At 40.8% G+C, this 24,175-nt stretch overlaps 1 protein-coding gene across 8 annotated transcripts in view; it reads left to right on the top strand.

Moving 5' to 3' along the window:
- The window catches only part of SUN3 (Sad1 and UNC84 domain containing 3), a 111,224-nt gene that overhangs the window by 65,944 nt on the left and 21,105 nt on the right, over positions 1–24,175 (top strand). The gene's annotated exons all lie outside the window — the stretch shown is intronic.

Raw genomic sequence — 24,175 nt, 5'->3', positions numbered from 1 at the left:
TAAATGACACAAAGATAATGGCAAAATGGGGGAGGGAAAAGAGGTGAAAAGAGAAATGTTGAAAAAGAGAAAAGAGAAGCAAGAAAAGCCTTAACTTCCAACATTTTTCAATGCAGTAGAATAAAAATAATGAAATACAGACTCAACTTTTTACTTTTACATACTTAATATATATTATTTATTTCTACAACAACAAATTTATCTGATCAATAAATCCCAAAATCAGAATTTTATTTTTTTTCTGTATTGAGCACAAAGTCTAGAAGCAGTTTCCAAATAGAAACAAAACTGGATATATTCTTTTTAATTACAGCAGTTAGCCATCTCTGCTAACTCCATCAATTTTTGCATCTGTTCTTCTATTGTTGGGATTGTTGTATCTTTCCATTGTTTCTGCATAAAGAATTCTCCCTGCAGTCAGCATATAACAAAGTTCCACATTTGTTGTAATAATCCTAAAAGAAAAATCTCTGGTTTTGATTTTATATTCATGTTAGGAATCTTTTAAATTAAAAAGTGAATCTAACCTCAATATTTATTTGCTTTGTCACAAGTCCACCAAAAATGATAAAAAGTTCCTTCTTTTCCATTACCTTTCCCACATATATATGAAATTTATGTATATTTGCTCATGCTGTGTGTGGGAGGGCAAAATGTGTGGGTCAGAGGAAGGCCCACTCCCTCTCCCTGCGAGGAGACCTGGCTTTGTAACCAAAGCATCCTCAGCAATAGGATTGGAGACCACCAGGAGAGAAGAGGAGAAGACAAGGGGATGGTGAAAGGGCAGTAAGCCTGCTCGTGGCCAAGTGCTAAGGCAGGACTTCCCTTAGACCCTTCCTCCCTCTCATTATAATCTTCCTTCCTTCCTTCCTTCCTTCCTTCCTTCCTTCCTTCCTTCCTTCCTTCCTTCCTTCCTTCCTTCCTTCCTTCCTTCCTTCCTTCCTGTCCCAGTCCCTTACTTAAACTTGAGATATCATATCAATCTAATCAGATAACCCAAGCAGAGACTTCTTGATCAAGGAGCACTTTGTTTGATCAAATTAAGCAGCTGGGTGGCCAACAATCAATCTAGAATGCTGGCAGAGTTACATCCAGAAGTGCAACATCTTAGAAATTTGGTAGCATTGCTTTATAAACTTTGTTAGCCAATGAAAATCAGACAACAGAGCCGTTACATCATAAAGAAGACATCAATCATTCATGTACACTCCCTTATTCCCTCCTTCAGTATATCTCATCCATGTACATGTTTCCCATACTTACATGAAATTTCTCTGGTGCAAAAGCCAATTACAAAAAGCAAGAAAGCAACAGTTAGACTAAACAATTTCCCTTTGTTCCAGAACCCTTCATTCCCCCCTTTAATTTTTTTTATTAAAAGTTTTAAAATTTTTATACAATATATATCCCAAATCCCTCCTCCCTCCCCCTCCCCCACTTCCCAGAGCTGATTACAGGGTTACAAATAAACAATCATAATCTAACGAACATTGCCTAACTATACAAACAGTCAAATCCATAACATGCTTTAACTCCTTTTCAAAGTAAATATTAACAAATTAAATACAAAAATAATAATGTAATTAAACCATAAAACTAAGAGTAATATAAATTCTACCATATTAAACTGTTAGTAATAATCTAAGATTTACTCATAAGCTAGATAATACTTTTTAGTCTCATATTTATTCTGAATATAATCTATCCATCGTCTCCAAACCTAAATATATCTTTCTTGTGAATAGTCCTTCAAATAAGTGGAAATCTTTGCCATTTCTGCTAAATTAGACACCTTGAGTATCCATTCTTCCATAGTAGGCAAAGAATCTTTCTTCCAATATTGCCCCACCAATAATCTTGCTGCTGTTATAAGATTCAACATCAAATTAATCTCTTTAACATCAAAATCTGCAATAACACCTAACAAAAATAATTGTGACGTAAACTTTATCTTTCTCTTAAAAATCTTTTGAATGTTCCACCAAATCTTAATCCAAAAAGCTTTTATATTTCTACACGTCCACCAAATATGAAAATAAGTTGCATCTAAGCTTCCACATCTCCAACATTTGGGCTGTAAATTAGGATACATACAGGATAACTTTTGAGGATCCAAATGCCACCTATAAAACATTTTATAAAAATTTTCTCTTAAATTTTACATTTCTAACCCAAATTGTCTCCCATGTGTCCAATAGAACTGGCTCTTGAATATTTTGTGCCCATTTTACCATACAATCTTTAACTCCGTTTCAGAATCCAATTCTATTAAAACATTATAAATTCTCTTTATATGGGCTCGATTTTGATCTTTAATCAGTTTTACCAGATTCACGTCATCTAAAGTAATACCAACCTTTTGATCTAAACTCCACCTGACTGACAATTGATTATACTGAAACCAAAAGTGTACAATATTTTCTTGCTTCAACTCAGCTAAAGATTTTAATTGCCAATCCTTCCCTACCAAACTAAGTATTTCCTTAGAAGAAATCCTATCCATATTCACATCCCTAAATACCCTCTCTATCACATGTCCAGGAATCCCCCATATTGGAATTTTATTGTTTAACTTATAATAATACTTCTTCCAGACACGTAATGAAGAGTTTCTTAAAATATGAGATTTAAAAACCTGATCTACTTTTTATTATAAATTAAATATGCATGCCATCCATATAATAAATCCTATCCTTCAAGAAGGGGTATATTTTTATTTGTTAAGTTAAGCCAATCTCTAATCAATGTTAAAGCCACTGCATCATAATACAATTTTAAATTAGGCGCCTTAAGTCCTCTTCTTTCCTGAGCATCTTGTATAATCTTAAACTTAACTCTTGGTTTTTTCCCTGCCCAAATAAACTTGTTAATACCCTTCTGCCATTCCTCCAAGTTGGCATCTTTTTTCAAGATAGGTATCATTTGAAACAAAAAAAGAAACTTTGGAAGAACATTCATTTTAACCACTGAGATTCTCTCCAGCAAAGATAACTGTAATTTTTTCCAATCATTTAAATCCTTTTGCACTTTTACCCATAATGTCTCATAATTATTTTTATACAATTTAATATTAGAAGCTGTAATATATACTCCCAAATATTACCCCCTTTTAATTTTTGTAACAGAATGCTTTCTGTTACTTGGTGACCAATGACGTACTGTATATTCCTTTGTTATTGCGGTGATAATCAGGACCTTTGCTGGCTTACGGGATTTATCACTACTTACAGAGGATGCTATGATCTTCATCCCCAAGATGGTAAAAGTAACTGTTGTTTGGATAACAGGAATCAAAGATGGCAAAACCAAAAAAAAAACCCTCTATAAATGCTAACATAACCAGAAAATTTTCCCTTCGCCAATCACCAAAGATCTCTCCAAACCAGCTTGTGTCCATGGCAGCTGTCCAGGTTTCTGAAGAAGCTGGGTGTATTTCCTCCACACACACAGGCAGCAGCATGTAAAAGGAAAGCCATACCCTCCTTTAATTTTGTAGTGTTATTTTAACCAATTATGCATGACTGTCTGGACTGAGCAAAAGCTACAGGAGCCAGCAGGGCTCCAGCTGATTGGTGTTTCCGAAGCAGCTCAGAGCTGGAGGTGAACTAAAGAAAAGGGGGGGAGGAGAGGAGAGGCTATAAAAGGAGGTGGTTTGGGTGGGGGAAGGGAAAAAAGATAACAGGAAAGGTTTAATCCCTTTAAAAAAATGAAATTAGTTTTACCCCCTTTAATTGAGTCTGTCTATGACTTTTAGAAAGTTTTCTTTGAAGGTAAATAGGCTTAATTTAAAGCTAAAGCTGTTCACAATTGCAGGAGCCTTTCAATCTAGGATTACAACATTATGACACCTGACAGCGCCTCAGGCAGCTTAAAGGGGAGGGGGGAACGGAGTCTTATTTTGTGAGCCTTTCTTGCTTTGCACTTGATTCCTTTGTCTTTAAGGGTACAGGGAAGGGATTGGAGGGTGCATTCTTACTGTAGAAGAGCTCAGAAGGGAGAGTACAAACTTAGCAACTTTAAGACCTGTGGACTTCAACTCCCAGAATTCCTCAACTAGCCATGAAGGCTAAGGAATTCTGGGAGTTGAAGTCCACAAGTCTTATAAGTGCCAGGTTTGAAGACCCCTGAACTAGCTGGTAGTGGTGCATATTAATAAACATGGATAAATTCATCATACATTTGTCAATACAAAGGGAAAGTGATTCAGCAAAAGAATAGCCACTGAAGAAGTTAAAACTGGTAGTTTTTTTCTTTTTTTCTAGTTTGTAATATTTTATTAGATTATAGAATAAAATACAAAAATACAAAAACAAATAGTAGGGCACAGTGGGAAGGGAAAAGGGGGGAAAGTGAGGAGGAGAAGGGAAAAAGAACAGACTTCCTCTGTTGCAGTAGAAGGAAGCATTAACATTGAACCTCAATTTTTTACTTTTCTGTAATATTATAAACTAGCCATTTCTATAACAACAAATGAATCTAATCAGTAAAACCTAAAATCCCCCCCCCCCTTTTTTAGTCATCAAGTTTTTCACATCTTGCTAAACACTGGTGGTACTCAAATATTGTCATATCCTAAAAGTGGTACAATCTGAAAAGGTTGAAAAGCCTTGCTATAGAGAAGCAAAACAGCATTATATTATTCTAAATGCCCCTGATTTGTAATTATTTATAATACAACCTGCAGCTTAACAATTCTGTTAAACATATAAACAAGAGTCCTATAATTTATAAATTCCATCTTCTTGCCAAGTAGTAGGTCCACCTGGGGCAGTTCAGTTGAAGGTGGCATCTGTTAGATTGGTCCATAGACAGTTGGGGAATGTTTGCCATGGGAGTTTGGGGTTAGGCGGAATCAGTGGTAATCCACCAAAAGGATACTGAGGTGCTCACCTACAAGAGATGTTCACACCTAAGTCTCCCCAAGGTTTTTACCAGAACCTTCTGTTTTTAAAACAGAGGCTTCCCACTATGGAAGTGGTCAGAGTCCACATGTTGGGTCTATTTGTGGCTTTTCCAGTGAGATTTTGACTAGTCAGGGCAGTAAAATTTATTTCACGTGCTTCCCAAGCCATTATTCACCCATGTTAGTACCTACACATATATAACAATCATATTTAGAGATGAAGCAATCCTTTTGGGCCAGATCAATAAAAAAATTCTTTGATACTGGGGCATTTCAATTGTGGTTTCCAGTTCATCATAAAAAGAATAAAAAACTCGGAAATGTTCTGGGATGGTGGTATAATAGTGTCAAACTGAACCCATATTTGTGTCCAATTCAATCAATAGCTGGTCCAAATGATGCTGAGAAGTCTGCTGGTCTGGTTATCTCAAAGCACACCGAGTTGCAGGAATCAACGTTGCACTGAGAAGTGCTGACTCCTTTAATTATATTGAATTTTCCTTTGATTGTGCTAGGTTGGGTAGGATGTAGTTTGTGTTAAATGAGTAAGCCTGTCTCCATATTTAGTCCATTTAGCTTGATTATAGTCAATAGGTTTAACATGCATCAAAGGAGACTCTGGCACTATCCATAAGTGCCATAAGTCTCATGCTATAGTCTGTGCATCCTTCCATATGTCTAGATTTGAAGTTGTTGGTAGGGCTTTACTGTATTGACAGAAGCATAACAAATGACCTTATCCCCCACTTTGCAAGTGAATACATAATCTTATTATAAACACAACTCCCTTTTGTTCCTTTAAATATTTGGCCTATGGTCTGAAGAAAGGTGTGAGGGAAACAGCAGCAACAAAAATGTAGCAATACACAGTCTAGATATTACAAACCCAAGTTCCAGGGTAGTCCAGTCCATTGAAGTTTTTCTCCTAGTTAGATGGAAACAGTTCAACAGGCGAAGCAGTTCAAAATTTTACTTTTCAGTCCAGCTGCAGAGCTTGTCACTGGAGAGGGAATGATGGGACTTTCCATGGGCTCATGCCTTGATTCACTCTCAATGCAGTTGAAATCAAGAAGACTTGGCATGGTTGGGACCGCTCAGGATTGGTACTTATAGGTGACAGTTCTTTCACCTGAACACACTCTCCAGGAACAATGGTCAGAGACAGGTGGTAGGGCAGCCTGGGCCTGTACTGTAATAGAAAACAAAACCTGCACCAGATTATGCAAATACTGAGTAACATTCTTCTCTTCTTCATTGACATTCTTGAATCTTCGTGTAACAAAAGCCTCCCATACATCAGGGTTTCCCAAACTTGACAATTTTAAGGCATGAGGACTTCAACTTCCAGAATTCCACAGCCAGCAACGCTGGCTGTGGAATTCTGGGAGTTGAAGTCCACATGCCTTAAATTGTCAAGTTTGGGAAACACTGCCATACATCATTTCAAACAGGACAAGGCAAATTTTTCCAGAGTTGAGGCCTGTATTGAAATGGCCCCACCACTAGATGTTATAACCTGTCCAGCCATTGTGTACTATTCCACAAGATCAGCCAAAAACAAAACACATAACTCCTTTCCCTTTCAACATTCATTTCCTTTGTACCTGCCTGCCCCATTTAAGCCTCCCATGTGTGTTCTCTTCTCTCAACTTTACGTGAATAACCTTTTCCCTTTTGCTATTAATCTTTCTTTCCAACTTCCAAAACTATCCATAAGTCTCTCCTTATTAACAAATTCAGTTAACTACAGGGAGGGAATCCCTCCCCCAGCTTCCACTAACATTCTCTTCTCCCCATCCAACATCCACTACATCTCTTTCTTATCAACTTTGCTATGTCCATCCATAAACAATCAGGCTGAACCTTTATGTTAGAGAATTTTAATTTCTCTATTGGTGAAAAATAAATCAGAAGCTCTCACAGTTGACTGCATTTAGCTGATTCAAATAACTTTATATTTATATAAAAATATTTATAATACCATTCTTCTTTACAGCAACATAGCTTAATGAAGACTCCTTACAGAGACAAACCCTAGACAAAACTTGAGACTGGAAATCCAGCTCCTAACTCAATAATCTTTTTCACAGACTCAGTAGCACTTTCTTTCCATTGGCTGACTGAGTTACCACATGACTCTTCCTGTTCATGAATATTCCAACACTCCTCCCTTCATGACAGGAAGAGACATCAGACCTACTGACTTAACACATTTTCCATAGTGAACATTACCCAATGGTTTAGTCATCATGTCTGCCAAATTATCCTCAGAAGAACAATGATGTAAACTAATCAATTTTCCTTTTACAGCTTCCCTGACATTACAATACTTAATGTCCACATGTTTACTTCTGTTCTTCACCCTGTCACCAGTTGCCATTTTTATACAGGCAGCATTGTCTTCAAATACCTTTACAGATTCTTTTACATTAATATTTAAATCTTGCAACAACTGTACATACCATGTTACTTCAGAACACAATTCAGATAAAGCAATAAACTCTGCTTCCACTGTTGAAATAACAACAGTTGTTTGTTTTCTGGACTTCCATCCAATCAGAGTCCCTCCAAACAATATTATAATCCCAGAATTTGATTTCCTTGTGTTTATGTCATTTGCATAGTCACTATCGACATAACACTTTAATTTCAATTCCTCAATAATCTGTATTTGAAGACCCAAATTTATATTCCCTTTAAATATCTGAGAATCCTTTTTACACCCATCCAATGTAACTTTGTAGGTGCAGCAGTAAAATGACTCAAAATGCTTACTGCGCAAGCTATGTCTGGTCTGGACCACTGAGATAGCTATAACAAACTCCCTATTGCTGAGTGATATATCTCTTGATCACAGGTTTCACCTTTGTCCGCACTTAAACTATTATAAAAATCCACACTCATGGGTATGGGAGCAGTATTGCAATCCTTCATATTATATTTCTCCAATAACTGCTCAATTTTTCTCCTTTGACTGAGAATATAACCACCTTTTTCATTTTTCTGTATCTCTACACGAAGATAATTTTTTATTTCTCCCGAATTCTTTAATTCAAATTTCTTTCCTAATTTATCAGCAAATTCTTTGACTTGTGATGCATCCTTTGCGATGAAGCAAAGATCATCCACAAATGATAACAGTAGACAATTCCCTCCTTGTAACTGTCCAGTATATATACAATTATCAGCTTTGCAACTTTTAAATCCAAGATCCTTTAAAGCAGTATCTGAAAGATATTCCAGTTTCTGGCTGACTGCTTCAGCCCATAAATAGCCTTGTTTAATTTATATACCATGTTAGGTTTTGCAATTTCATATCCTGGTGCTTGGATCATATAAATTTCTTCCTCTAACTTAGCATTGAGGAATGCAGTTGTGATATCAAAGTGCCAGATTTTATGCTTATATGCCGCTGCCAACGCCAGTGCTAATCTTATACTCTCACTTTTCACAGTTGGCGCAAATACTTCATCATAGTGCATATTCTTTAATTGTGAAAAACCTTGTGCCACTAACCTGGCCTTATACTGTATATCATTATTTGGCAATACCTTTTTCTTATATACCCATTTACAACCCACAGCTTTGGTTCCCTGTGGCAAAGTCACTGATTTAAATACTTCATGATCTCCTATGGATTTCATCTCTTTATCCATGGCCTCCTTCCATTTTTCTTGTTCAGCTTTTGGTAATGCCAACACCTCTTTATAACTTCTTGGCTCATACCACACATTGCAAACCTTTACCTTGCTAGCAGAATATCTATCAGGTGGAATTCCTTTGTTACATCACTCTGACCTATGTGGTATTAACTGCTCCTGTGTCTCAAGTCTTTCTGGTTTCATGTCTTGTTCAACTTTTCCTCCCTGAACATTGACATCTTCAATCATCATTTTTTATCATTAGATGAGTAATTGTCATTAAATAGATCACCATCATTAAGTGAGACATACCCAGAATTTGCATTAATTCTGTCCCAGTTTTGTTCTGCAAAATTAGCAGACCTTGAAATTATAATTCTTTTACTTCCATCGCTAAAGCGATATCCTTTTGACCCTGGCTCATAGCCCACAAACCTGAGCTTTCTTGCCTTTTGCTGTCCCTTTCTTTTGATTGCTTTTGGAATATGTACCCATGCAGTACTTCCAAAAATTCTCAAATGTGCCAGTGATGGCTTTCTCCCTTATAGAATGGCATATGGAGTGTTATTAATGGAGGAACTCCACAGCCTGTTAACTATATAATTAGCAGTCAATATGGCTTCTACCCAATATGACCTGCTCATACCAGAATCTTCTAATAATGAATCTTTCTTTCTTTCAGCTACACCATTCTCTGCTGCTGTGTAAGGATTTGTACGTCTGTGTCTTATCCCCAACTGCCCCAACCATTGTTGGAATTTAGCTGACATAAATTCAGTACCTCTGTCAGTTTGCAACTGACACACTTGTTGTCTGTACCTTCTCTCTACAAAACTTACCCACTGTTTGAATTGTTGTAGCACCTCTGTCTTTGCTCTAAGCAAATAGCAAAATGAATACCTGCTATAATCATCAACAATTACCAGTGCATATTTTGCTCCTCCCAAACTGGCTTGCATAGGTCCCAACAGATCTGCATGGACCAGCTCTAGAACTTTTTTTGTTTGTCTTGTGCTACATTTACTAACTGGGAATGCCTTTGACTTGCCCCACTGTCTATTAGCCACTTGTCTCTGTTGTTGCTATAGCAAACTTTTGCAACACCAAAATGTTCCTTTTGCAAAACAGTCCTTTTTCCTTGCACAAATGTCTTTTTCTGCAAATTGTTCCTCTGCAAATAGTTCCTTTGCAGATGGTTGTTTGCTCCACAAATGTAGCAAGTCTTTTCCCACCGAGCAGCTCTCTGCTTGCAAAATCTCTCCTTTGTTGTAAGTCGCTCCTGGTCTGATCTGCTTGTTTCTTCTCTGGAGACTTGCAGTCTGGACCCCCTCCTCAGGAATTTCTCTTCCTCGTGGCTGCTTCTAAAATGGCGTTTTTCTTCTTCATTAAGCAAACATGCCTTTAAAGCCTCAAACTTTAAGTCTTGCTCTTCTTTGCACTCAAATATTGCAGAAACTGTGTCCCAGGTTTTATCTAAACTGTTCAACACCAATAAAACCTTCTGGGACTCAGGGAATTTAATCCCACGTTGTTCTAAGTCCAAAAATAAACTTTGCATTTTATTTAAATGCTGTTCCACAGATTCACCTGGTTGCAAACAGGCCCTGTAAAGTTTTCTTGACAATTGCACTATATTGCATGCAGAAACATTCACGTGCACAGCTGTCAACTTCAACCAAATTTCCTTTGCAATCTTTAAATTTGCAACATTTAGAAATTGTTCATCATCTAAATTCAAGATAAGATAAGCCATTGCTCTATCATGCTCTGATCAACTGCTGCAAACACTTGTGGTGGATTTTCTACAATATACCACAGCTCTTTAGCTTTCAGCAAACATTTCATTTTTGCAGCCCACACAATGTAATTCTTCTGGCCCAAACAAGGCACACAGCTTTCCTTAAATTCCATTGCAGCCATTCTGCTAATTCTGCCTTGTTCTTATACTTTCTAAACACAGGCAATTTCTTCCAGCTTTAAATTACAATGCAGTAAGCTCTGGGCCCATAACCTGTTAGAGAATTTTAATTTCTCTATTGGTGAAAAATAAATCAGAAGCTCTCACAGTTGACTGCATTTAGCTGATTCAAATAACTTTATATTTATATAAAAATATTTACAATACCATTCTTCTTTACAGCAACATAGCTTAATGAAGACTTCTTACAGAGACAGACCAGAGAGAAAACTTGAGACTGGAAATCCAGCTCCTAACTCAATAATATTTTTCACAGACTCAGTAGCACTTTCTTCCCATTGGCTGACTGAGTTACCACATGATTCTTCCTGTTCATGAATATTCCAACACTTTATCTGCAATTCTATCACTTCATGTCCTAATCAGATTAATTTAGTGCTCTTAAGAGCTGGGCAGGTTTCAAATCAGCTGATTTTCCCCCTTAGCTCAGTCCTTTTGCTATTCCAGAATCAACATTCATAAAAATATAAAAAAACTTATTTTTCAGTGTAGTTTCACAAAAGAAAAAAATATTAATGAGGTATTCTGAGTTAATGTGCTGAAAATAGATAGATAGATAGATAGATAGATAGATAGATAGATAGATAGAGATAGAGATAGATAGATAGATAGATAGATAGATATAGTTAAATAGATATAGATATATATAGATATATAAAGATTATATATATATGCTCAATAACACAATCCTTAATCTGCAGGAGAGGTATAAATCAACTGTTTATTGTTAAAAGGATTTTAAAAACAATAAAAGCAACTATTTACAATATTAAAAAAACAACTTAGTTTTAGCTGGTCCACTGCCAGCGTCCTCAGAATGAAACTTAGGAAGTGGGGATTTCTTTTTGTAGACCTTGCTAGCCTAACTGCTTACTCATTGCTCGTGTGATAGGGCCATCCCTCCTGGCTGACTGTAATTGCCTTAATTGTCCCGCCTCTTTTTTACACTTCAGTTCTACACTCTTTCCCCCTCCCATCCTTGTCAATCTCCTCCCTCCCAGTGCTGTTGCCATAGGTATACTTTCTAACCGCTCCCTCATACTTGTTCCAGGCTGCATGTTCAGATCCAGTGCTCCAAAAGTCTTTCCATTATCGCTCTCCTCCTTTCTATCCTGTTTGTCTGCCAGGAATTCTCGCCTTCCACTGTCTGTCCCTGTTAATCCCCTTTCCTCCAGTTTCCTTCCACACCTGGGTGTGCGTGCGCATACCCGTGTCCCATCCCTCTGCTCCATCTGCCTACAGCCAGTTGGGCTGTCTGCCGGCTGGTTCTTGAGCCCAGTCCCCCTCAACCTTGTAGGTCTTATTTCCTCCGATTCCCTTCTATATTAATCTAATCAAATAACCCAAGCAGAGACTTCTTGATCAAGCAGCACCTTATTTGATCAAATTAAGCAGCTGGGTGACCAACAATCTAGAATGCGGTGGAGTTACATCCAGAAGTGCCACACCTTAGAAAGTTGGTAGCATTGCTTTATAAACTTTGTTAGCCAATAAAGAAGACATCAATCATTCATGTACACTCCCTTATTCCCTCCTTCAGTATATCCCATCCATGTACATGTTTCCCACATTTGCATGAAATTTCTCTGGTGCAAAAGCCAATTTCAAAAAGCAAGAAAGCAACAGTTAGACTAAACAATTTCCCTTTGTTCCAGAATTCATTCCTTCCTTCCTTCCTTCCTCCCTTCCTTCCTTCCTTCCTTCCTTCCTTCCCTCCCTCCCTCCCTCCTTCCTTCCTTCCTTTTCTTTTTTTCCTTCCCTCTTCATTCTCCTTTCTTTCTTCTTCCTTCCCCTCTTTCCTTCTTTTTGTTTATCTTTCCTCTTTCCTTTTTTCCTTTCCTGTCCCTTATTGGATGCTCAAATGCAAAGGGGAAATATTTCTCTCTCTTTTTTATACTATTTTATTGGTTTTCCAGTTTTACATTTGAGTATTTAAAAAGCAACATGGTGATTGGGTAAATCAGTAGTTCAATAACAACATCTTTAGTACATATCTCAGGTTACATGATCAAATATTTCTTCTCTGTTTCCCTTAACATTTACTATATTGTGTTTAAGCTAGTATATTTCTAATTATATCAAAGTCAGTGAAAACTTCATTCTCACATTTATCAATACATTTTTGCTTATACGTATCTTAATAGATCTTCATAAACAAACCATATCCTGTTCTCCAGTACAGGAGATGGAGAATCCACCAATGGGTTTTCACTGTCTGCCTGCTCTTGAGACCAAGTAGCCAAACTTGACATGCCCCCTGTTGCTAGGAGATCCAGTCTTGATTTGATCTTAAGCTCTTGAAGATGTATCAAAGTTGGTTCTCAGGTTTAAAGATCTTCAATTCAATTAGCAGGTCAGATACCATTGTTGGATTCTTCTTACTTTTAAAATTTATATTTCCTAATTAGTAATTCTCTCTCAAAGAAGGTTAATTTCTCCAAAATTTTCCCCAAGACACTGGACTCAGCGCAGCCTCTAATTGGCTGATTTGAGGCTTCTGGACATGGGGGGGGGGGAATGCACTTCTCTGGTTTTTTCCAAGAACTCTGGGGAGGGAGAGGACAATTTTTTCCAATTCCCCTCTGCAGCCACTATCAGCCCCAGAGCTTTCCCCCGAGTCCTCGATACCTTCGGAGGCCGTTTTCAACGACTGAAAGTCGCGGCCGCCATTTTGGATGGCCCATGAACTCAGAAATCGGAGGTTTTTCCTTCACTTTGGCTATCAGCTTCTGCAAAGGTTTTATTGGAGCCCTGTGTTCTCTGCACAGTGCTTTTCATTGCAGCCAGCTTTCCCCCACAGAGTAATATTACTTTGCCAAGCCTCCGGAGGCCATTTCAAACAGCCCAAAAGTTGCGGCCACCATTTTGGATGGCCAACGAGCCCAGAATTCAAACGGAGGTTTCCTTGCTGTTGCAATCAGTTTCTGAAGCAAAACTACTGTATCAGGGTCCTGCTTTTCGAGACAGGGCTTTCACAGCAGTCCCCTAATCAATCTCAGGAAGCCTTAAGAGAATATGCCATGGCCGCCATTTTGGGCATGCTGCGCGGTCGGCCGTGCATTGCCATCAGCCAAATAATTAACCAAGGCCTCAGCACATTACATGGCATGTCCAACAGACCTTCAGGCTATTAATTTCAGCATAGCTGAGAAACCATTCTAGCCCTACACAGTGACTACATTAGGTTTTATCAACTGGAACGTTATTTACAGCCAATAATTAACTGCCTAGGCCCAATTCTCAGGCCACCACCTTGTTTTGGAATTGCCATTTTGAATTCACATTGCCTCTGCCAGGCCTCATCTCAGGCCCTCTGTGCCCCTCATTGAGACCTTTTTTTGCTGGTGCACCTTGCCTGGCCACCTAAAGCCTCCAGGCGGAGCCCAGAAAGTGGCCTCAAATGTGCTGTCTGCATCTGACCCAATTGCCGTGACCGAAGCCCAGAGAGAATTTTTTTGCTGGTCGGGTGGTCAGGGGAACAGTCTTGTTACTTGTTCCAATTTCGCTCCTGCCAACGGCTTGTCTGCAAGAGCGTCATCTCAGATTCCCTGAGACTGCTCAACTTGGATGGAGGACTCCATGTTGCCTCACCAAGGGGCACTGTCTGTCCGTCCAGTTATGGCTGCCATAAATCCTCTGAACAGGAGGCGGCAGGCAAGTCCAAAACTAAGGCCAAGATGGCATTCAAGAAGCCTTCCAAGTTGGTGGAAAAGCAAGTCAGCCGTAGGCACCAGGCTCTGGAGAAGGAGTTCTCCAGAGCGCAGAGACAGACCGGATTGGAAGAAGGATCGATTGGTGGCCTCAGAATTTGACCTTCCTTTAGGTTTTTCAACCTCGTTCCAGGGCGTATGGTCCCTCACAGGGACATCCATGGCACTTAGTTCCCCACCTGAAATTACACAACACACAACTACCATCTCGGGTTCAGCTCAAGGGGCCACCTTCAAGACAACGGCTGCAGGCCTCAGGGGAGCAAACATTGGAGACATTTTCTCTGACGGCCGCCTTGAGGCCCTGCCATCTAAAGTTGTGGACCGCACGCTAATAGAACGGTCTTTCCATCTATCCGGGCAGGGGTCTTCTGTGTTGGGCATGCCACCTTATGTCCCTCCTATGCAGTTCCCTATACTTCAGGAACCCACCTCTCCTGCACACTCCTCCATGAGCAGATTCTCACCACCGCAGAGTGAGGAGCAGCCGAAAATTAACCTATCAGAGGAGGAGGAACCTTCCCCTGAACTCCCCCCTTCATTCCAACTCTGTCTCTTCCTCTTCTTCGCATGCCACATCAACAGCAAACATAGGGCCTGATCAGTTCCCTCTGCCACAGGCAACATCGAATTCCAGTCCAAATCCGATATTTGTTGCAACGGTGGCAGCACAACATCACGTTCCATGTCCCCCTATTTTTCTTAAATCAAAAAACAGTGGGCCTCCCCTTCCTCCCTTCTTTCAGTAAGTGAGACTGATAAACGGTTTTTTAGCACTTCCACAGATCTCATCGAGACCCGTGAGGTTCCCAAGGTAGACGAAACCTGGATCCCTCTGGTATCCCAGAAGGCGGCCACTAGGGACATGGTGGAGGCACTTAAAGTGGATGACAGAAAACGGGACCTCACCTTTTGGAAGACCCATCAATCAGCAGCATGGGCAATTAAAACAGCCACTTGCGCGGCCCTTTTTTTGTGCAGACCGCCTTATGTTGGCTTTGTTAACTTCAGGCCAGAATCCCTGCTGAGGACATTCGAACTCACCAGGAACTAATGCTGCAGACACGACGTTTCAGTCAGCCACCTTTGCACCTAGGTCCCTTGCAGACAACATCACAGCCAGAAGGACGCTGTGGCTGCAACACTGGCAGGCTAATGCCAAAGCAAAATGGCATCTGGTGACTGCTTCATATCTGGGCTATAGTCTTTTTGAGGAGTCCCTGGTCCCATACCTGGTGAAAAACAAGGACAAGCAGAAGGCCATGGCTCACTTGAATAGACAGTCTGACAAACGTCCCGCTCCATACGTCCACAGGCATTCTCCTCGGCTGGCAGCAAGTTCAACTGCCACTCAGCCCTCCAGTTCATACACACCCAAGCAGGACAGGCCATATGTCCGTCCGTATGACAGACCGTTTTTTTTTGGCATCGGTAACAGAACCAATCTAAGGGGTCATTTTGAGGGGCAGATCTCCCCTATAAGGGGTCCAAGAGACTCTTTCACTGCACTTCCCATCGGGGGAAGGCTGATCCACTTCTTCCATCAGTGGGAACTCACATCCAGGGATGCCTGAGCCCTACAAACCATCTGGTTTGGTCTGTCCCTGGGGTTCCTAACCAGCACCCCGGACCGCTTCATCTCTTATCCCATTTCCTGGAATCCACTCACACAGAGACTCATGCAGGAAGCCGTTCAACATCTTCTAGAGGGTCAGGCCATAAAGCCGGTATGTCCGAATCACATGGGAAGGGGATTCTACTCCATCTTTTCTGTGATTTCCCATCCTTAGGAGGATGGAGAGCAATTCTGGACCTCAAGGGTCTGGTTCATTACATCACATGCATGATGCAATCACTTCAATCCATCCTGGACGGCATCAGTCAAGGAGACTCTCTGGCGTCAATAGACCTCATGGAGGCATATCTCCACATTCCCATCCTTCCAGCTCACTGGCAGTTCCTCAGGTTCTTTTACAGGAGCAGGCACATCAGGTACAAGGCCCATCGGTTTGGCCTCTCTTTGGCTCCCAGGATATTCATCAAGATCCCAGCTGTACTGGCTTCCCACATACTGAAGGTACTGGTACGCGTCCAGTGTTGATTGGACGGAATCTTGACCAAGCGTCGTCCTTCCGGGCAGCTCAGTCGGACCTGCTACTAACTATTAAGGTCCTACAACAGTGCGGGTTCTCGGTCAATTTCCAGAAAAGCCATCATAGACACACAAACTGCAGCAGGATTGGTCAGCAGCAGGGTTCTGGCTTGTCAGGTGTACAAGGGCCGCACAGTTTCACCGGTCTGAATCTTCCAGTTTCTAGGAGGATTAGCTCTGACATAGCCATAGTTCCTTGGGCCAGACTCAACTTGCAGGAGCTTTAATGGTTCCTCCGGTCATTCCAACGAGCAAATGCCAGTGCATCTGACCACCAGGTCAGGCTCCCAATCCTCACCCTCAGGCATCTACGAGGGTGGTTCTCACAAGTGGTGTCCAAGGGGTCACCTTTTAAGGAGCCGGACCACACCACCATCACGACGGTCGCACATCCATTCGGTTGGGGTGCCCTTTTACGGTCTCAACCTGCACAGGGCCATTGGTTCTGCGCAGACTTGAGACACAACAGCAATTGGCTGGAGCTCAGGACCATCAATTCAGATCTTTGCCTATTCTAGCTCTGGATCAGGGACTGGCAGATACGGGTCCTCACGGTCAAAGTGGCGTCCAAGGCCCATGTGAACCGGCAGGGGGACACCAAGTCCAAGTCCATGGCTGCTGGTTTTCCTGTAGGCCTTCCCTCCCTTCCTGCTCACTCCGGCAACCTTTCGTAAACTGCTCCAGGAGCAGGCAGAAGCGAGCCGCATGGCCTTGTACGGAGCGGAGGGAATTCTTGCCCTGTGGATTCCGTGGCTGCAGGTTTTCTTGTATACCTTCCCTCCCTTCCTGCTCATTCCGGCGACCTTCCGCAAACTGCTCCAGGAACAGGTGGGAGTGAGCCTCGTGGCCTCATACGGATCACAGAGACCCTGGATTGTCGATCTGATGAATCCCTCCTGGTCTCCCTCGAGGGAGATTCCTCTACATCAGGTGTCCTTGCACTAAGGGGTCCTCCAACACCCGGACCCTCAGTGGCTGCAATTGAATGTTTGCGCCTGAGCGCAACATCAGGACACAAAGCTATTCTCATTGCGGGCAATGACTGTGATTCAAGCCTCTCATCGCCCAGCGACCAATCACATGATTCTACTTGGAAGAATTTTTGCCATTGATGTAAAAGGCGACAACTAGATATCTATAACTTGACCATTCCTCAGATCGTAGATTATCTTCTGGACGGTCTGGACAGCGGCCTGGCCCCTGCGACTAGTCGCAGGCAGGTGGCGACCCTGTCAACATTACTCACTTGTGCTGATTCAGTCCCCTTAGCTCACCACGCCAGAATACGAGCCTTCATCAAGGGTGCGTGCAACACCAGGCCTCCCGTGGTACACAGGTACCCCTCTTGGGAATTGCCTCTTGTCCTTCGCGCGCTAACAAAGACACCTTTTGAGTCCATAGCTACTGTTCCATTGCGGAACCTGTCTCTTACGCTTGCGTTCTTGATCGCCGTCAATCAGCCAGATGTATCTCTGAGCTGGCTGCTGTCTCAGTCAGAAATGACCTTTGTATCTTTCACGGTGATGGGATGGCGCTTCGCCTGGACCCCACCTTGGTGTCCAAGGTAAACTCGGTCTTCCATAGAGCACAGGAAGTCATCTTGCCAAAATTTTTGCCCCATTCCTTCCCATGACTTGGAGCGGCAGTGGTACACACTGGATGTCCGCAGGGCACTATGGCATTACATGAAGCACACAGAGCCTTTTCGTAGGCCCGAGGCCCTATTTGTTTCCTTCCGTCCGGTTTCTCAGGGACAGAAGATTTCCACTGGTACTATTGGCAGATGGATCAGGGCGGAGGCGTACCAGTACTCTTCCCTGCCGACTCCAATTCATCTTACTACTCATTCCACTCACATTGCTGCGACCTCGGTGGCATGGGCCACTCAGGCATACATTGAGGAGATTTGCAGGGCTGTGACATGGTCCTTGCCCTCCCTGTTTGTCCGCCATTACAGGATCGACCACTTTGCTGCGATGAACGCCTCCATTGGTCGGAGGGTCCTTCAGCAGATGGTCTCTGGGGACACTATTCCGGCCTCATCTGTTTCCCACCCATCGGGACAGTGAGGCTTTGGTATGTCCCATTGGTGGATTCTCCATCTCCTGTACTAGAGAAGGGGTGTTGTCTTACCTGAACGCCTTTTCTCAGTACAGAGATGGAGAATCCACACCCACCCTTTAGGTCAGCTAGGCCAAATTTAAGGGTTTGAGAGCCAATACCTCATCCACCTTCAGCCACTTTCGTCCTCATCAAGACTGGATCTCCTAGCAAGAAGGGGCGTGTCAAGTTTGGCTACTCAAGAGCAGGCAGACAGTGAAAACCCATTGGTGGATTCTCCATCTCCGCACTGAGAAAAGACATTCAGGTAAGACAACGCCCCTTCTTAAGTTTTACCTAATTTTTAATTGCAATACTCCAATTTGACCTTTAGTCTCCATAGTATTTGGTTTTCGGGTAGCCCAAATTTTCTTTATCTCACTTCACAAAAATTATATTATCCAAAATACACATATTACTTATTTAAATATATTCTTATTCTATTTCATAAACATTTTCTATTTCTCACCCTAGTACATCACCACCTTGATAATAGAGTATCCTTTGTTGGCTCAAGTCGATCATCTATATTGTCTGAGCTAGTCAATAGTTCAAACCTATTTCTTAATACTTAATTTTCATTTCCCTTGTGAGTCTAAGTCCTCAATATTAAACAAATTAATCCCTAATTTTTTAATATTTTCCACCTATTTTAAATCCAATAGTCAAATTTCCCCTTGTCTCAAGATCTCCCTTTAGCCTACCGGTTGACAATTCAGGATCCTCTCTAATAAATCAAAAAAACCCAGTTTTTCAACCTAATTCTAGCTTTTTTCTTTTGCCGACCAGGCTTCCATACCAATGCTTTTAAATCATCAAATGGATCTCCCTTCATTCTTGTGTATGTTACTTGAATTGAAGGAGGCCATCTAGTTGCCAATTTTCTGAAAGAACTGGCCCATTTATAATCATTAAGTTGTCGCCCTGATGGCCCAAATTCCCATGTTTGCTTTGGTATAGTTGTCTTCAATTTGATCTGGTCTTCTTCTTTCTCAGATTTCTTCTGGTTTGTGCAGAAAGTCATTTCCATTTTTGAAGTTGTTTCATTGTCTATATTTTGGGTGAACTGTACTTGTTGATCTTTAAAGCCCTTTATCTTGTTATTCACTTCCTCCACTTCTGTTGTTTTTTGGATTGTTAGTTCTTTAGTTGCAATCAAGGTTTTGCTTTGTACATCTGGGCTGGTACCTTGGTCTTTCAGATTGGATCTCATTGTCTCATTGGCTGTAAGAATAGTTTCAAGTATGGATTTTAGAATAGCCAAGATTTTTTGCTGACCCTCTTACATTTCTGGCATAGTTGTAGATGGTCTTTCTAGTGAAGGCTATTTATTAAACAAGAGTCAGTAAGTGTTCACCTGCACAGTTCCTAGAGACCAATTTCACTGCCCAGCTGCTCTCTCAGCTTTGAATCTCTCATTGATAATAACAAGGTCAGATCTGGGCTGTAAGCAAGTCTCTTTGTGAAAGATAATAGATTGCTGTACCAAATTTCGCCACAAGATGTCTCCAATAGCATATAAAGTCCTTTTCTGATCGCAAGCTAGTTTCTTGTCTGATTTAACTTCTTTTTTGTAGATAGAATAAAATAGCATGTCCTAGTAAGAATAGGAACTTTTTGGGTCCTCCAATTGCAAAAAGATGTAAATCCAATTATATTAAGTTGTACTTTTCAAGGCTTTGTTTTCCCTGGGTGATCAGCTGCCACCATTGTAGAGGGTGGGAGGAAGAAGTTCCCTTCCCTCTCTCCTCACAGGGGGAAGAAATTTCAAGAAGTGTTTTACAGGAAATTACTTAGGGTACAGAGAAGGTAAGATCTCACCCAATTCTTCCGCATTGCTTTAAAGGTGCTTGTTAGTAGATTTGGCCTCGGCTGTTAGCAGCTTGGTGATGGGCCATGTTGATGGCTGATCTTTTCCCCGTCAGTTTGAAGAGCAGCCCTGGATCAAACGGGAGGGTTGCCACTCTTCCATGATCACTCAGAGGTCCTCTTCTTGCTCATCGCCCCTACAGAGCAACTTCCGACTCTTTTCAGGGCCCCCCGGCAGGAGAAAACTGGATGGTGGAGAGAGCAATTGCCCCACACATCTGCCAATGCCACAATCGCAAATCGGAAGCCCTGGGGAAACATTTCTCAATGCCTTTTTGCCTTGTGATCAAATGCCACTTTTGCTAGTAGTCTGTGGCCACTTAAAAGACTGAGAACAAGCAAGACTCAGTTTATCCCATGCTTGCATTTAGTGGGGAGTACAGCAAAACTGTCAAAATGGTGACTGTGATAGTTGATCAGAACTCCTGCTTTTTTGTGCAACAGCTTTAGCGTTTAGGAACAGAGGTACGTTAGTTGCTTTTCTATTAATACATAATCCTTAAAAGAGCTCTCCTACAGGGACCTTGCCATGTTCTAATTCAGACTGGAAATATAACAAAGGAAAATATTATCCCCCACTCTGCTTTGTCCTGTTTTCCCCACTGGAAATAAGCTGTTTGCAACACACAAGGAGGGAATACTTTCCTAAGAGTTCACAATTCAAGAATACCAATGTTAACTTGGATTGCCAATAAAGTCCTGTCTGTAACAAAAGAGAACACAAAATTGCTTTTGAGCCCAAGTCTCAATGGATTCAGGATTGAAGCACTATGTGAACTGAGGCATCTTCCTTCCTTCCTTCCTTTTCTCATCTCTTTCCTTTCTCCATACTCAGGAAAGGGTGATGGAAGGGGGAGAGATTGGACTTCTGGTTTCATTACGCAGCTGCCATGGACGGCTGGGAGATTTGCTCTCTCTCCCCTGTTCAGTTTTGCATCGCTGGGGGCCCCTGAAAAGGGCTGAAAATCGCCCCGAAGAAGCGATCAGCAAGGAGGGGCTTTTGCTGGATTGCAGGAGAGCAGCAACTCTCCTCTTAGATCTGACAATTCCTCTAAACCGGCAGACAAAAGGACCGGCCATAGAAATATGGCTCGTCCCTAGGCTGCTAACAGTCGAAGTCACATTAACATCTGGCAACTTCAAAGCAGTGTGGAAAGCATTGGGTGAGACCTGCCTCTCTGACATTCTAATTAATTAATTACCTGCATAAGCTATTGAAGTACTTTCCCCCCTGTGGTGAGGGAAGGGGGATTTTAGCCCTCCCTCCAGAAACAGCAGCTATCAATCACTCGGGAGTTTAAGACATTGGAAAAATACTGGGATCCTAATTGGAATTCTATTTTCTAAAACTGGTGGATTATAAGACTTATAACTTTCTACTTTCTATTTTTCTTTTTCTTCCCTAATTTTTACTCTAACTACTATTGAAGATTTGGTTTCTTATTCTGCCCCTTAAAATAGAGGTGGGAAAGAAAACTGAAAAGATCTAACTAACTCTGAGATGACACTTGCTGGCTAAATTTGAGACTGTAACCTGCTGTTCTTTAAGAGAGACTTATTGACAGCCTTGAAAATAGATAAGCTATAAAGCAACCTTGAAGCTCCATCTGCAACAAACTCAACTCAGCTCCTTATGTGGTGGACTTTCTGATTGTAAGTTTTTTTTAAGTTTAATACACTACAATGGAAGAAGAACAGGAATGGATTTTTTCTACAGAGGAAGTACAGGAACAAATTCTTTATATGTTAAAAGCAATTATCCAAACTCTTCAAACTCAAACTATGACTTCAACCAAAGAATCTTCTATACAGAATTCTATAGAGAAAGTGAAACAACAAACACATGCTATGACAGAATACTTAGATACTCAACAAATACAGACAGTGGAAAACACAAAAAAGAAACTGATAATAGAGAACAAAGAAAGGACTTTTCTTATAAACCAGAAGGAATTTGAACATAAAAAAAGAAAAACAGATGAAATAGAAGATAAATACTTTGGGACAACTGCATCAAATTGGAAAAACAAAGAGATGACTTGCTAAATCAGCTAGCCTTCTTAAAAAAACAGCAGCTGAATGCCCTTATCAATATCAAACAATAGCCACAACAATACAAGGAGATCTTTTTGATGATTTAAAAGTGAAGATACGAAAGATGATTTGGCAGAGGAAAAAAGCTAGAATAAGACTGAAAGGGATTAGGGTTTTGATTTATAGATGAGATCCAAAATAGAATATATCTAAATGGATAGAATATGTATTCTGAATATAAGATATTGTAATGATTTGAGATAAAAAAAATTGGTTTTATAAAATCTAGAAATATAAATATTGAAATAAGAATATTATATTGTTTTATTAGTTGGTTAAGATATATGGTAGAATTTATATATAAGATCTATATTTTAAATATTAGATTGTATAAGGAATTGTGATAAAGGAATTGTGCTTAATTAAAATTTGAAAAGAATAAATAAATATTAAACGTTAAATTAAAATATTAAGAGAAAATTAACCACCAGGTCATGATTTGCTAAAAGTTTGAATGTTTACAGATAACTAAGATTTGAGTTTAAGATATTGTTATGAGTTGAGACACAGGTTAAGTAAAACTTAGAAGTATAAATACTAATAATTAAATTTGTATATTGGTTTGTGGTACAAATGCTGATGGTTTAATTTTTTTTAATTTTTTTTCTCTTTTTCTGGAAAGGAATAAAGGAAAGAAGTAGAAGGAAGAAAAGAAAAAAATTATTAGCCATAAATATGAGATATAGGAGACTGAGAAATTGGGATCATTTAAAATCTGGAAATGATAAAGATTAAATGTTAAATTTAAATATCAATGGGAAATTAAAGTTAAGAAAAATTTATTAGGTTATTGTCTAAAAGATGGAATGTCAAATTAATTAAGATATGTATAGACTGAAGATTATTGTTGAATACTAGAAAGGAATTTTTTGTTTGATTGATAGAATAAGAACTGTATTGATCTGAATATGACAGTGGATTTTATGGGGGAAAGAGAGGGAATTAGTTGTTGTAATATTTTGAGATTTGTACTGATGATATTTAAATGTAATGGAATTACTGCGCTCAACCACCATGCTACTTTTCAAATATGTAAATGTAATATTGGAAAATTAATAAAAAAAAACTTGGGGAAAAAAGGAAGAGGGAGAGATTGTCAGTGCTGCCAGTGTCCATGCTGCCACTGGCCATCGCTATCCCATGTGGGCAGGCAGGACTGGTCCCAGTTAAAGGGAAGCCTCATGGCTGTCAGGCTAAGTCAGCGAGTGGCCCATGGAGGTGCTGGTGGGGAGGTGACACTGATCTACAACCTGGTTGAGTCCATCAAAGCCAGAATGTGCTCAGCCTTAGATCCATGGAGCAACTCTGGAACCAGCGAGGAACTGCCCTGCTGCCTCTGCCCCATCCCTTGGGTGTGCACACAGGAAATGACCAGCACCAGCATCTGGGCTGAAGTAAGCCTGTGGGGCAAGACAGCCAGCAAAGATGCCAGACTCCACCTGCTCGCCCAGGGGAAAGGGTGGGGGCACTTGTTGCTGGTTCCAGGGATGCTGAGCATGTTCTAGCTTTGATAGCTGGCACCAAGTTGTAGATCAGTGCTCAGTCAGCCTGGGCCAGGCCGAGGTGCCGTGGGCCAGTCCTTTGCTGTTTCCAAAGTAGGTCCATGGGCCAGACAGAACCATGTTTGACATGTCAGAGATAGAGGGTTCGAATGGGGGGGAAATCTGATTTTGTACATTTGCTAAATCCCAATAAGAGTTAAAGTGTTTGTGTACTGTCTCCTGATGA

Source organism: Crotalus tigris, unplaced genomic scaffold (genome assembly GCF_016545835.1).
Source record: "Crotalus tigris isolate CLP2741 ecotype Arizona unplaced genomic scaffold, ASM1654583v1 scf7180000024448.655566, whole genome shotgun sequence".
NCBI lineage: Eukaryota > Metazoa > Chordata > Lepidosauria > Squamata > Viperidae > Crotalus > Crotalus tigris.
The sequence above is the reverse complement of the archived record's forward strand: the minus strand, read 5'-3'. Positions and strand labels throughout refer to the sequence as shown.